Source organism: Syngnathoides biaculeatus, chromosome 6 (assembly GCF_019802595.1).
Source record: "Syngnathoides biaculeatus isolate LvHL_M chromosome 6, ASM1980259v1, whole genome shotgun sequence".
NCBI lineage: Eukaryota > Metazoa > Chordata > Actinopteri > Syngnathiformes > Syngnathidae > Syngnathoides > Syngnathoides biaculeatus.
The window spans coordinates 30,570,283-30,585,344 of record NC_084645.1 but is presented as its reverse complement, the minus strand read 5'-3'; the positions used below and the strand labels follow the sequence as shown (position 1 = coordinate 30,585,344).

General features: G+C 43.0%; 1 long non-coding RNA gene across 5 annotated transcripts in view; it reads left to right on the top strand.

Annotated features, from left to right (window-relative positions):
• The first annotated feature begins 4,439 nt into the window (after window positions 1–4,439).
• The window catches only part of LOC133502431 (uncharacterized), a 37,951-nt gene continuing 27,328 nt past the window's right edge, over window positions 4,440–15,062 (top strand). For 2 of the 5 annotated variants that reach the window (XR_009795480.1, XR_009795479.1), the window contains exons 1-2: window positions 4,444–7,913; window positions 8,438–8,527. This is a non-coding gene — a long non-coding RNA (uncharacterized LOC133502431). Of the gene's footprint in view, window positions 7,914–8,437; window positions 8,528–15,062 lie in introns of all 5 variants that reach the window. The other 3 variants (XR_009795483.1, XR_009795482.1, XR_009795481.1) reach the window with 3 other exon arrangements.

Below are 15,062 nucleotides of genomic sequence, written 5' to 3'. Positions count from 1 at the left end.
TAATGAATGTTGGAGTATGTGAATAATAATAATAATGAAGAAAAAGTGGTGAAACTGGATGAGATTTCCTTTTTTGAGTAAAAAAGCCAAAGAAGAAAGTGCAGGATGAGATGGTGTGTAATGTTAAATATCCACCTTGGCGCAACCTGATAGAAGATGGAAGCACAGATGATACAGTGCCCTAAAAGCTAATTCTGTATTTTAAAAATGGGAGACCATGTAATTTTAACCTTAAAACTGTTTGGTAGCATTATTGATCTTTCAACATGCATTGCTAAAGATATTCGGCAAGCGATATTTCAGTTTTGCACCAAGTAAAACAGACGGGGATATCATTGTGGGTTAAAAATAAATAAATGAAACAAAGCTGGAAGCGACATTTCAACTTTAGTTGATAGTTGGCTCGGTTTGGTTAGCAAAGTATTCGTTTGTTTGTTGACATTTTCATTGCAAGTTTGCAAAAACACAAAATTGTTCTTAAAAATGGAAAAACGGAATGGAATGGATCCTCATTATTTCAGTCATATACCTTTTTTAAGGGCCGTGCCTCGGCTCGGTAAATGTTGGGAACCGCTGCTCTGTTTCACTGCGGGAGGGCAGAAAATGCTGACATTCTAAAATAAACATAGTCAGAGCTGATCTGAGGTTTGTGGCGGTGTTTGTTTTTATCCGATGGGTGGTGAGGGGGTGAGGCTGGGGGGGGGGGTCTGATGGGACAGCGCACCCCCTCCATCTCCTCAGTGGTGAAAGAGCATCCATCTGTGCTTTGTGAAGACTTTGATTGGCTTGGGGGGGACCCTAGCGGAGCCCCGGGCTATCTCTTCTCTGACAGGCTGATAGAGACATCACTTGGCTCTCCCAGGAACTGCCACCAGGGGTCTGTTTCAAAAGTGAGGGAGGTGCGGAAGTGACCCCGGAGCTTCTGATGAGCGAGATCCCCTCCCACCCCTTCACACACACACCGGCGCACAAAACCCGCCCTCCGGGTCGTGGCTCCGCTTGGGCTCGGGGTCCTTGTTTTGGCAGTGGAGCGCTTTAGGTGTGCCATCGGATTGCTGGCAGAATACCCAAAGACAAGAGGAGTAACTAATTCAAAGATTCTACTTGAATCCGCTTTTGGATTTTGATCAAGTTCAAATCGCAACGTGGGCCAATAGTACTTGTCCATCCTCTGAAGCCGAACACAGCGAACCGCCGTTAATTGCAAGGGGTACGCGCCAAACCCACCCGTAATAGCGGTATCGTAAATGCAACTTTTTGATAGTTTTACCCTTTCCACATTTCAAAGATTGAAATTTAGTTTTTAAAGTATTCCCTTGCACCTCTTCTCACTCTTGGCTCGCACATCAAAGTGAAAGCGTGCTTGCTTCAAGCTGCCACTGTGCGTCGAAGTTTACTGTCAAACTGACACAACGGACACAATCAAATTAAAACTTTGTATAATTAAACGACAAAATGTGGAAAATGGAATTCTTTAAGCTTACAGCTAACATATATTGCGATGATTAGATGACGATGATGCTACGGTCATATCAAACTTTCCAACAACTGCAACTTGAACATCCGTGAAGAAGTAACATGCAAGCAGAGCGTACAACAATACTCACATGTGGGATGGAAAAATATGGTACTGTATGGTTCTGGCACTTCCACTTCATCTTTTTCAGTTGAGCTCGGTCCTGCCGAGGCTGTTACAGCACAACGTGGTCTTACTCCATTGCAACTCCAAACTGAGACGTGCTTGTGTACTGTAAAAAGCTATTTAAAAAAATATAGAAACAATGCCGATCCCATAAAAAAAAAAAAAAACAATATACATCTACATGTCCTGTTTTAGGGCAGCACGGTGGCGCAGATGGAAAGCGTTGCCCTCACAGTTCTGAGGTCCCGGGTTCCATCACGGACCCGCCTGTGTGAAGTTTGCATGTTCTCCCCGTTGCCTGCGTGGGTTTCCTCTGGGCACTCCGGTTTCCTCCCACATCCCAAAAACACGCAACATTAATTGGAGACTCTAAATTGCCCCTAGGTGGGATTGTGAGTGCGGTTGTTTGTTTCGATGCAATTGGCTGGCGACCAGTTCAGGGTGTACCCTACTCGTTGACAGCTGGGATAGGCTCCAGCACTCCCGAGACCCTCGTAAGGATAAGCGGCTAAGAAAATGGATGAATGGATGATTATGAAAACGAGAGTGCCAATAAGTAAACCTGAACTCATATGATGAAAACAATTAAAAAATAAAGCACCCTTATTAGGAGATTTCCCCAAAAGGATTGAATTAAATGTGAAATGTACATTTTGGTGTGTTAATTTGTGTAAATCTTGTGTCCTATTTGTGTATGTGTCACAAATCGTATTTCATACTGGAAAAGGCACATAAAAATAAACAAACAAACAAGAAAAAGCTAGAAGCGGCCAAGGACTGTTGCACAACACTGTAAGTGAACCGCAAAACAGCGGGCCGTGAAAAGTATATTCATTAAATTGCTTCCAAATGAAACGCTTGGTTGCTGCCACGTAATGCCCCGTTCACATGTGAATTAGTTATTGTGCTTCCAAAGCTGTCAGATGTGTGCAGTGTGTATCAGCGAGGTTATTAAAGACGGAATCGCCTCCTCCCAAAGGATCATAAAGACGAGCGTGACGGCGGCGTTACGCCGTTGTTGCACTCACCGACATGCCGTTGTATTTAGAGAATTATTTATCAGGGTGTTTTTTTTTCCCGAAGGGGAAGATGAAGTCCCTGAATGCAATACGGTCCAAGAATCCAGCGCTGGTCCCTGGATGGTTTCACGGACTTACTCGTGAACCGAAAGGACAGAGCAGTGGACGTTGGCGGATTCTCACACTATGTGTCTGTTTGTTTGTTTAGAGGTTTGCGATTTTTGGTTCCATGGAAGAAAAAAAAAAAAAAAGATCTCCACGGACCGCCTCATAATCCTAAGGCCAATGAAACACTTACTTAAAGAAAAAAAAGTTATTTTTCCAACAGTCAAGCAGACAAATACAAATTGAGAACACCCACGAGCAGTTCAAGAAGTTCCGTGTGCATAATATTATGCAAATAATTATATACCTAATCTGCATTTTTCCTGTAAATGGCTTTTGTGTGCTGTACCTTTAAATAAACTTGATAACATCACTGCACCTAACACAAGTATGTCCAGTAAAAGTTCCATCCATCCATCCAATTTCTTAGCTGCTTATCCTCACAAGGGTCACAGGGAGTGCTGGAGCCTATCCCAGCAGTAAACGGGCAGGAGGCGGGGTACACCCTGAACTGGTAGCTAGCCAATCGCAGGGCACATCGAGATAAACATGCCCACAATCACACCTAGGGACAATTTAATGGTCTAGTTAATGTTGCCTATTTTGGGGATGTGGGAGGAAACCGCAGCGCCCAGGGAAAAACCCACGTAGGCACGGGGAGAACATGCAAACTCCACACAGGCGGGTTTTCTCCGGGCACTCTGGTTTCCTCGTACATCCCCAAAAACATGCAACATTAATTGGATACTCTAAATTGCCCCTAGGTGTGATTGTTGGCGTGAGTGTTTGTCTCTATGGGCCCTGCGATTGGCCAGCAACCAGTTCAGGGTCTAGCCTGCCTCGTGCTTGTTGACAGCCGGCTCCAGCACTCCCTGCGACCCTTGTGAGGATAAGCAGCTAATAAAATGGACGGAAGGAAAACTTAACAGTGACCAGCTAGTTAATAATACATAAAAAAAAAACCAACAACAAACCTCACTTTTCAAAAAGAAAGTCACTTTATTTTCATTTTCAAATGAATATTTAGCCCCTCTTGGTTTCTCAGGAAACCAATCGTACGTACTACTCGTACGGAACGCTTGCAACAGTTTGGACAAAAATCCACTTACAAAACGGCCAAAACTGGACAAAGTGAGTGAGACGCTGGTTGAAAACATGGTGAACATAAGATGATTTTACACATGACAGAGCAGTGCGGTGCGTTCACAGTAACCGGACTTTCTTAATGTAGCACTTTGTTGCCACTGTACACCGATTTATGCTTCATGAAACTAGATTATTTCTTTAGATTTTTTTTTTAAATAAAATACAGAGCTTTTCTTCTTTGAAACACACAAAATCCACTCCTGCAATATTACACCTTTTTGTTTGACGTCCAAATTCAAATTACAGCTTTTTAATTGGCCTGATTCTAATGATAATGGGTTATGATGTTAATTACTTTTTTTTTCCCCCCACGCCACTCTCTGTATGTGCTTTTTAAAATTATCCAACATCATTCCTTGCAAATTATTTTTGCAGACCCCGGAGTTTTGAGAACCGGCCTGAAAAACTCCCCAGTAGTTGTTCATGGTGTGGCAGTGATGTCTTCATCTGTCTGTCAAAAAAAAAAAAAAAAAAAGGAAACGCCGGCAGCTGGTGCAGACCCCCCCCACCCCCCCCTTCACACACACCCAGAGCCTGTCACACGCCTTGTTTCCATGGCAGTCCTTCAGGCAGCACCACAGGCACTGTTTGTGTCCGCGTGTGTGTGCGGACCCACATACAACCTGTTTTTCCTCTCCATGCAGACGTCGGTGTGATGTTGAGCCCCAGGGCGGGCGTCAAACTAAGCAGAGAGAGAAGGCTTCTTGTCTTGCATGAAAAATGTCTTCATTTGAACGGACACAATCAAGATTCGCCGCATCCTCGCTCACGGTTGCGCGTCCGCTGCCGTTCTTGTACTGGGACAAAAATAGTCAAAGTGGACCTGAATACTTCTCTGTGAATATTAGCTTGCAAAGAAAAAACAATCTATAGAACTCGTGCACCTACGTCACCGAAATCACGTGACTGGCCATATTGCCGGTCTAGCAAAGCATTCTTCAATGCTAAGTCGGTTGGAGACGACGCGAGAATACGTCCTATAACACGACGCCCAGAGTTTTGTCCGATACTGTTAAACATTTAGACGCTGATAATAAATGAAGGTACGTGGAAAAATGAGAGACGCTTGGCATAGAGGAGCCATATTTAATGCCGAAGTCGATGTTTTCGCCGATTAGAAAGTGGACTGTGAACACGCTTTCGCTTGTCTTGGACAACTGGATCTACGCATGTATCTGGTGAGTAAGTCGTTGAGATTTACACGGAAAAGTCTGAAAGCGTAGAAAAGTCTGGACGCATACAAATACTTTGTTGCGGGCTCTGTTCTCAATCAACAATAAATCCCACAGAGTGATGGAGCCACTCAGATTTTTTTTTTTTAAATAAATGACCCCTGTTTTTACATCAACTCGCATTCATTAACTGTGATTGGGAAAAAAAAAGACAGTGAGTCGGCTCCTCCGTACACAAAGCGCGTTGCGGCCACAGGTTTAAACTTTGGTAAACTTTTCCGTGACAGACGTGTTTTTTTCTAAATATGTATTGTTCTCAAATGACTCCAATGCGTATTTAAAAAAAGAAAATAAACTGCTGGGATAGGCTTCAGCTCCCATACACGGATGCGTGTTGCAGCCACACGTTGAACTTTGGTAAACCTCTGTGTGACCGACGGTTTATTTTTGTGAACGATGCATATTTAAAAAACAAAACAAAACAAAACAAAACTTCCGTTTGGGGATAGGTTTACCGAAGTTTAACGTGTGGCCCCAAGACACTTCCGTGTACGTTGGAGACAACTCCCTGTCGTTTATTTATTTTTTTTTTAAAAACGCATTGTTCTCAAATGAGCCAACTTGGCATTATAAATACTTCTTGGGAATTTGAGATTGAGAACAATAATTCCGATCAGTGAAGTGATTGCTACACAGTCGTGTGTATTTGGTTGGGCACCGTCCATCACGGTTAATTGCCGAAATCATTCGATGTTTTCTCGTCTTCTCAGCTGGTATTCTATATAATGACCTCTTTGAACATCTGTCTTGTCTGTTGTAACAACCAACAGCACAACAAGTCTCGGGCATTGCGAATATTCTGCTTCAGTTCAATGTCCCCCACACTGTCGAGCAGCTCTTTTGGACCGGCAATACGGCGACGTGAAAATGGTGACGTCACGTGCACGAGCTCTATAGAAAATGGCTGGATATGATGAATAGCTTTCTAAAATCAGCATGATTGGCAGATTAATTTTTTTTGTATGGGATGTCAATGGCAGGTGCACTGTTTTGTGTCTGGGACACTCGAGGGCCAAGCAGAGGGAACAAAAGAGGACAAATGGTGACTAATAGCAGTTTATGCCGCTGTTGCAACACCATAATTCTTCCAAGACAACGACGGCCTATTAGCACCCGTATGAAATCATTGGCCTTTAAAAGCACTCCTCCGAGGGCCCCTGCTCATTAATAAATTGAACCGATTTCGCTTTAATATTATTCCCAGCGCATTCCAAGGAAGACAACAGCTGGGCTGGTCCCGGGAGCGTCGGATCTGGGATCAGAGGTTCGCCGGGCCCAGAAATCCGAGAACCACAAGTGGTTTACTTAAAGACGAGGTCACGTGGGGCGCAACTTGTCAGTCCCGTGGAATCAAAACGGCAACCGTCGCTGCATGTAAATGCGCCGACTGACTGTCAGGAAACAGTTGCCAAAATACCTGAAAAATCAGCCGAAGTACAGTAACAAAGTATTTGCACTTGGTTACTTCCGACCACTGACAGTGACATAATGCATTGTGGCTGTCCGCCATTTTCCATTTTAATCCATCTTTTATTTTTTTTGCATGATGAATCGGCGCCGACGGTAAGTCTGGCCGCACGGCCCAAGGGAATCGGGTATCATTAGAGACGCGTTCGCGTCCGCTTATTGTCTGGACGTGCACGAGCGTTCAATATTAATAGACTTTCAACAAGGACACAATTAGGACGCCTCCGTTTGACACCTTGTGCGGGCCGGAGATGAATATGGATACGCCGGCTCCCGAGGAAGTTGCACGTTGAGCAGAATTAACAGCTCAGCAGCAGGAAGGAAGCGCAAACATGACAGTCGGGACCTGATTTACGCACAAGACTAAAAGTGCATTATTGTTAGTGGTTGTACAAGACACATTTGTAACTCACAGCTGGGGGGCCCTTGTATAATTTTACATATTTGCATCTTGGGCAGTGATTAAAAATAGCCCGCTGTAGCGAAACGTTGCAAAGGAAGTTCCTGTCAACTCTTGACTCCTGGATCAGCGGGAAGGTTCAACATCAAGTAATTTTGGGTTTATTTTCAGTAAAGAGTTTTATTCGATTTGCGTTGCGATTGTGCAATGCAGTCCATAGTTTTGGGGTTTGAAATCTGTGCCTGGTTGAGTTTTATTTGTCTTCCTGTCACATTCCAAAAACATAACTTTATTTATTTATTTTTTTCAGGCCGGGAAGTGGGATTCACTCTGGCCTGGTTGCCAGGCAATTGCAGATCACATACAGACAAACACACTGACATTCTCACCTATATACAATTTACAAGTGTGCCTTTAATTAGGTTTTTACAGTTTTGTTTATTACTATATGTGAGAAATTGTTTCTATGCAGAGGGGAAAAATGATACGCAGGTGCACATGCGCAATGAAAAGGATTAAGCCACACTGTATTTAATTGTATCAGCAAACATTTTGTTTTGTTTACCGTGGGAGCGGCGGACTAGTATCAAGTGTTGTCTTGATTTCAGAACAACCCAGTGAAACGAAAATTATGGGCACTCGAGTTTGACTGCAGTTGCCAGTTTTAGGACTTGGAGCTTGCTAATGCAAGACTCAACTTGTGGACCGGGAAGCTGGCAACCTCGCCGACGGCTGAGCCACGACATCTGGGGACTATCACGGACGGAGCGCCAAAGTTTATTACATTTGGATTCACGGTTGAGCTTTTTGGTGAACTAAAGACAAGAACAACGCGCAAAGTTTGCAAGTCAAAGATAAAAGAAGCAACATCGACGGGGTTTGCTTTCCTCTGTCAGACACAGGTAAGCTAGCAAGCTTTGCCTCGCACAAATATCAGTATTTGCACATTCACATTTAATTTTGTAATTTTATTGATGTAAATGCGGTGGTTAAAAAATCAGGTTACTCACTGTTTACTCAGTACTTGAATAAATGTTTCACTTTATGGATATTACACTTCTCAATTTTTGCTGGACTACTTTTTACTCAGGCCACATTATTGTCAAGTAATGAGCATAATGTTTGGCTACTTTCTCCACCTCTCTTGTTACTCTTCCATTTTAGCAACATTTTTGCTCATCATATCAGCCACTGTCCTATTTGTTGCACTGGTCTTGTATTTTCACGTCAAGGTGCTGCTGGTTGTGGTCTCAGCCAAACCGCTGACCACGTCAGTGTTAAATGTTGTAAGTAACGGAGGAAAGGACAATAAAAATGGAAACTGGACTTTGGACTTCATAATTTTCCTGTATTATCCATTTGGGAGATTAGCCATTGATGTCAGTAAGAGTGAAACAGACAATGATTGTTGTCCATTTTTTGCTAGAATGAGAATGGCCGAGCTTGAAGGAGGCATCAGATGCAGGTGGAGGTGGGCCTGGCTCAAGTTGGAGGTCAAAAGAAAAAAAGAAATTAGGTAAATGTACTTGTAATCTTAAATATTTACATCAGCATGTAGTTGAGCAGTGTAAATAAATATTGCATGAATTTTTTTTTTTTTTAATTTTGCCTCACTGGACCATTTAGATTCTTCCAGATTGCTTAATTTATGTTAAAAAAAAATCTCTGTAGGGGTCTGGGGGATTCTCCATGTAATTTTTTTTTAAACTGATAATTGTAGTCCTGTGTAAATCAGGTCAACTTTAAAATTTGACACATATTTACTTCATGTTCATCCAATGAGGTTGGTGGGTCAAGAAAAATTAGCACTAGAGCTTGTTGATTGCTCATTTTCCCAAAGAACTAATCAAAATTTGGATTTTATTGATATGGTCTTTCAATGTCGTGGATTTTCATCTATCCCAGTTCAGTCTGGAACGTATCCCCGACGATAAAAGGGTGCTGTTTATTGCCTATACTGTACATTTTTGCCTGTGAGATTTTTCTTCTGTAAAACAAATGGTTGCTGAACACTGCAATTGGTAAATGAAAAAGAATGTCTACGGTCCTTTAAGCAAGCAGCAAGAGACCAATTAGCGTGTATCTCTATTCAATTTTTCCATGGCCCTACTTGGAGCAAAGTAGGGAGGAGGGGTTGAGTAATGGGTGAGGTGATGGCGGAGGGGGGAGGAGTTTTGAGGCGCTCCGACAGGAAGCCAGAAAACAAAGCAATCATCTCGGCGCGCTTGCCCTCCTCTCCCCTCTCCTCGGCAGCTCCAATTACGAGGCTCCTCTGGCCGCCATCAGTATGCAGCGGGGCCGCGCGCTCTCCTCCACTCGCCGCGGGCCATTGAATACGTTACCTCCACTATGGGGCTCGGGGCTCAGGGAGCACGGCGCCCCCTAACCCCACTGGATAATTTGGGATTCCTGGGCTCCTGCCTGGCAGAGGTTGGGGGGGGACACACACACACACACACACAAATAAAATGCCTTAAATGAAGAAAGTAAGGTAACAAACAAAATAAATAAAGTTTCTTCACAAATATGCAACGTGATTTATTGATTTGTGCATTCCTCCACTTATTGTTTGTAAATCATTACTTTTCCAATGCCACCCACCCACACAGTGAAGAGTTTTGCTCGGGCAGAAGTTTGGGAAAAACACATTATGTAAGTGTTGAAAGTTAACAGACGAGCTCACAAAGTGTCTGCAATTGTCTTTTTAAACGTTATCACAATTGTTTAAAAGGATATGTGCTTTATTTTTCACAATTTCAAAGCGTTCCCTGGTGTCTGAACTTGCTTCTGTCTAAATACTCCAAGTATCAAGACTTACGCTACGTTATCTATATTTATGTATGTTTAAAATATAGATTTTTGGATAGCCTGACTGAATTGAGCTTGTTTTGAGGGGGCAGTCCTGTCTGATTCCACTCTGCCCCTGCTACTGTGAGGCCAACACTAAGTACAGATTAAAAAAATGTGTATATATATATATATATATATATATGCATGAATTTTCCACAATTTGTGTTTCCAAGTGTCTAAATAACATGAACCATTTTATTCATCGAAATGTCCCAATCAAGAATCTTTTTCCACTGAAATGTGTTTATGGAGGTCAGTGTTCACCCTGCTCACTTTGAATCCACGGACCAGTGTTGAGTTCAAATTTTCGTAACCAAGACGGCGCACATGTGAAGAACAATTTTAGAATCCCCCATTGGAAAACATATGTATTGTATTTTCAGTCATGGAGGCATAGCTTTGTCAAGAAGATGGCAAACCTGTTAAGTCAGGGGTGTCAAACACATTTTACTCGTGGGCCACATTGTGCTTCCGATTTCCCTCAGAGGGCCGTTATGACTGTGAAACAATACAAATATTTAATCGTCTCATCGTATTTGCATCATCAATTTATGATCTACTTTTGAAATCAGAAATTAAGAGTAATGTGTTTTTCAACTATTCGTGTTTGGTAACACAAAAATGCTTGTAATATCTGAACTTTATCATTTATGATGCATGATGCATTTTGTACAGATTTTAACAAGAATCGATGGAATTGACACTCTAGATTCGGCTTCGCGGGGCCACATAAAATCATGTGGTGGGCCAGATCTGGCCCCCGGGCTTTGAGTTTGACACCTGTGTGTTAAGTACTGTAGCCGACACACAGGCACGGGTAGAACATGTGATTTGAACTGCGAGGGAAAAGTGCTGCCATCATAATAATCCACATTCATTCTCTCTGCTGCTCATGCTAATAAGGGTTATGTTAATAAGGGCTGACTGGAGGCAACTCTTATTCACACCCATGGACAATTGAAATTCTTCAATAAACCCAAGATGGACTAATTCTAATCTAATTTTGGAATCTACAAGGAGGATGTGGACGGTATTAAAGCTCTGTACAGGGAGACCAGGGCCGAGATTCAAACCCAGACCCTCCGAGCTCTGCAGATCTCCACCCGCTGTTTGTGAGCGTTCATACGAGCGTCAAAAGAATTGAAACGGCTTGCTACTTCTGGCGAAACCTGTCGCGCGTCCGAATTAGTGTGCTCGCTTTTGTCGTCAATTTTTTTTGTTATCTTATGAAGCTCCCTTTGATCCTTACATATTTAAATCTGCAGCCCAGGTGATCCTCCAGCGTGATAGTGTCAAACAATATACATGATGCATGTAATATGTAGCATGATGTCATGGGCGAGGTGAGGTAATCCACTTAGAGTGATTAAGAGGCCCCTTCTTTCTTCTCTGCGCACATTCAAGGCTGTAATGAAGGACCGCTCCATAATGGTAATGACGCTCCAAATATTCTCCATATGAAACAAAGCACACGCACACACACACACACACACGGGGAGGAGGAATGTGACACGCTCGTAAAGTATCATCTGCTGTAATGCCTTATGACAATGTAAGATTAATGAGGGTGCATTGAGCAGAGCTAAAAGCGGCACCTGCTCCTCTAATCATTCTCATACGTGGACTCCCCGCTGACACACTAACCTGCTGCTGCTCCTCAGCGTCCCGTGGCCTCAAAAGACACTTTTTTTTTTTTTTTTTTTTAAATTTTCTTTCCCAAGGACCGCCGCCATTACCTTTTCTAATGCGGTCCACATGTTACGTCCGTGCTCTTCCGTGCTCTGCTTCGTCTCACTCCCGCCTGCTCGCTGACCCGCTTGCCACCGCAGCCGCACGCACTCGTTTGATAAAGCCCGCCTCTTTAAATGTGCAACGACTTTACCTCCATCAAGCGTGATAAAAGTGAAAGTGAGAGCAATGTTTACTCATTTTTCTAAAATATTCCCAACCCAGTGACAGGCTGTGTGCACTTGCCTATCTGGGCCTTCAGTGGGAACTTACCAAATTTAGTCCAACTCCTAATAGCTCTGCTTTTATGTTTCAATCATAGAAAACGTTCATATTTTTCACCATGACGTCACACATACTTTTGGGTGGCAAAAGCCCAAGCTATCTCCAATGGCATAACTTCTGATAAAAGCGTTACATCATGTCAAAGAAGAAGACATGCCGACCGCAATTTAGATTTCACCAGGCAAGTTCATTCAAAAATTGATGCGGTGAAAACTCAGACGTGGTCAACTGTGTAAGTATAATTAACTACTGTAATTTCCAGCCTATGAGCCGCGACTTTTTTTCCACACGGTTTCAACCCTGCAGCTTACGCGGTGATGCTGCGAAATTGTGCATTTTTTCCAACAGCTGCAAGAGGGCACTCAAGTAGAAAATGTAAGAGTGAGACCGGTGGAATATATGCGCAGAGGAAGTGAATTTTACCGGTAGGTTTTTTAAGTTTTTATTTTTTTTTAACCAGGCCTCTTAGCACTGCGCTAGCGTTACCGCCTTTCTAGCGTGTTGCGGCTGTGGTACTGCCATGTCTCAGTGATTTTTAGCTGTATGTTTTTTTTTTTTTTTTAAACGGCCCTGTTAGCACTGCAATAGTCTTAGCACCACGCTAGCGTGTTTCTGCTGCGTTATTGCCCCCTCCCAGTGATTTAGGTATGATTTTTTTTTTTTTTCCCACCGGTTCTGTTAGTGTTTTGCTACTGTGTTGCCACTGTGTAGCTGCCACTGTAGTTTTTTTTTTTTTTTTTTTAACCAGCCCTGTTCGTGCTAAGGCATTAATACTTTGAAAACTCTTTCTTGTAACGTCTTTCTTTGTAAATACCTCGTGTTTCAATGTGGGTTTCATTGTGGGCACTTGCGGCTTTTACACAGGTGCGGCCTATGTATGTACCAAATGGTATTTCCTGTACAAACGTACTGGGTGAGTCTTAATCCAGTGCCCTCTGTAGGTCGGAAATTACGCTACATCAAGTATAGACACTGAGTGCAAAATTGCTTATTAGCAAATCTGTACTGTATTTGAGCACAATTGTATGGTTTGACTCGTGACTTACTTCTTTAGGCTACTGCACTGGAAGGTTCAGATTGAAGACTAATTTATGACCTGCACATTTTGGACATATTTTCCCACGACGTGAATCCACCGGCGTTGTCTTAAACGAAGTCTTTCCAATGGTCGACAGAATGATGACTACAATGACGCCATTGAAGTGAACACAAGCTCTCCGCTTTAATGTGATTGCTTGGTGCCCCCTCCCACCCTCCACACCTACCCCAAGCTGACGGGCACACATGTCTCTCAGGAACGCTGCTGTCTTCCAAGGATGAGCCCCAGTAAATAATCTCTCTCCTCTAAATGCTTCCTGTTAATTGTATTTTTGTTGTGGTTGATGATGATGATGGTGGTGGTGGTGGTGCAGAAGGGGGATGATGAAGATTTTTCTTCATCGCAGGGAACCCACCAAGGGGCTTCTGACAAGGCCTGCCAATCAAGAATTAGTTATTCCATTCAGCGTGTTGTTGCTGAATATTGTACCATTTCAAAATGCCGAGGATTAAGTAGGTCGCAAATCTGGTCCAGTCTGTCTGCCGGAGGGACTGCAAGCATTACTTTGCTTTCACGACTTCTTTTCCCTCCTTAATCCAACATTTGATTAGAGTTGTGTAAAACCAACTCATGTTTTTTTTTTTTTTTCCATCTTTTGGATTTGGACTTAACATGACATTTGAACAGGTGATTTCAGTTTCCTACTTTGGAAAATGTTTTCTTTCTTTCCAGGTTTCTCTCTGTCTATTTTGTCTCTACCTGTTCTCCGTGCTCCCCTTTGTCAATCAGTCGGTTCTACCGCCGTTTACGTCTGGTCCACATGTGCCTTATTGTCTAATTCTGTGGTCGCCAGCCATCGAAGATTTACGTACTCACATATCAGCTATGTATGCGCTGTGGGTGGAGCAACCCCAATAGATGGGCGTTCCCTGTCAAATCGGGCCCTTCCCGCATTCTCCCAGAGACTTCCGCACTTTTCTTCTTCCGTACTCCAGGTCAATATCTTCTTCTTTTCCTTTCGGCTTGTCCCGATTAGGGGTCGCCACAGCGTGTCATCTTTTTCCATCTAGGCCTATCTCGTGAATCTTCCTCACTTACACCCACAGTCTTCATGTCCTCCCTCACAACATCCATCAACCTTTTCTTTGGTCTTCCTCTCACTCTTTTGCCTGGCAACTCCATCCTCAGCACCCTTATACCAATATAGTCACTCTCTCGGCTCTGGAGATGTCCAAACCATCAAAATCTGCTCTCTCTAACCTTGTCTCCAAAACATCCAACTTTGACTGTCCCTCTAATGAGCTCATTTCTAATCCTATCCAAACTGCTCACTCCAAGCGAGAACCTCAGCATCTTCATTTCTGCTACCTCCAGTTCTGCTTCCTGTTGTTTCTTCAGTGCCACCATCTCTAATCCATACATCAGGGCCGGCCTCACCACTGTTTTGTAAACTTTGCCCTTCATCCTAGCAGAGACTCTTCTGTCACATAGAACAGCAGACACCTTTCGCCAATTCTTCCACCCCGCTTGGAACCGTTTCTTCACATCCTTGCCATATCATATTAACTGGTGGAACATATTAGTGTAATATTAGTTTTTTCACCTCTAATTGAAGCTTTAAACATGCTCCTGGTGCCTTCGAGATTGTTTTTGTTTTCATCACAGGCCTCCCAATAGTACATTAACTAGTCAGGAGAATGGCACAATACTGGAATACATTTTAGTTTTTTTTTCTCCCAAAGTCCCATGATCTTACTTCCCTGCACTTGAGTCCATCTTGTACACCTGGACACCACCAAGATTAACCTCTGAGTGCGATATTAACCCTAAACCTACCCAAAGAGTTACCTTTACCCGGAATCTTAACCCTTATCATAGTCCCAACACAAACCCTAACCCTAATGCTAAGATCTTGCCCCTCATTTTTTTCCATTCATACTACTAAGATCTTTGTGACACTAAAGCACCAAAATCCAACCTCAACTCCAACTCCTAAACGTAACTCCTGAAAACCTCAGATCACATGATCACAATTCACAATGCAAAATTGTTCCGTTTTCATTTTTTATCAAATTTTGTCAGTGTGTGCCCTCAGAAGACTTGTATCAAAACTGAAATGGCCCCCGATGCGAAAAAAAAAAGGCCTCCT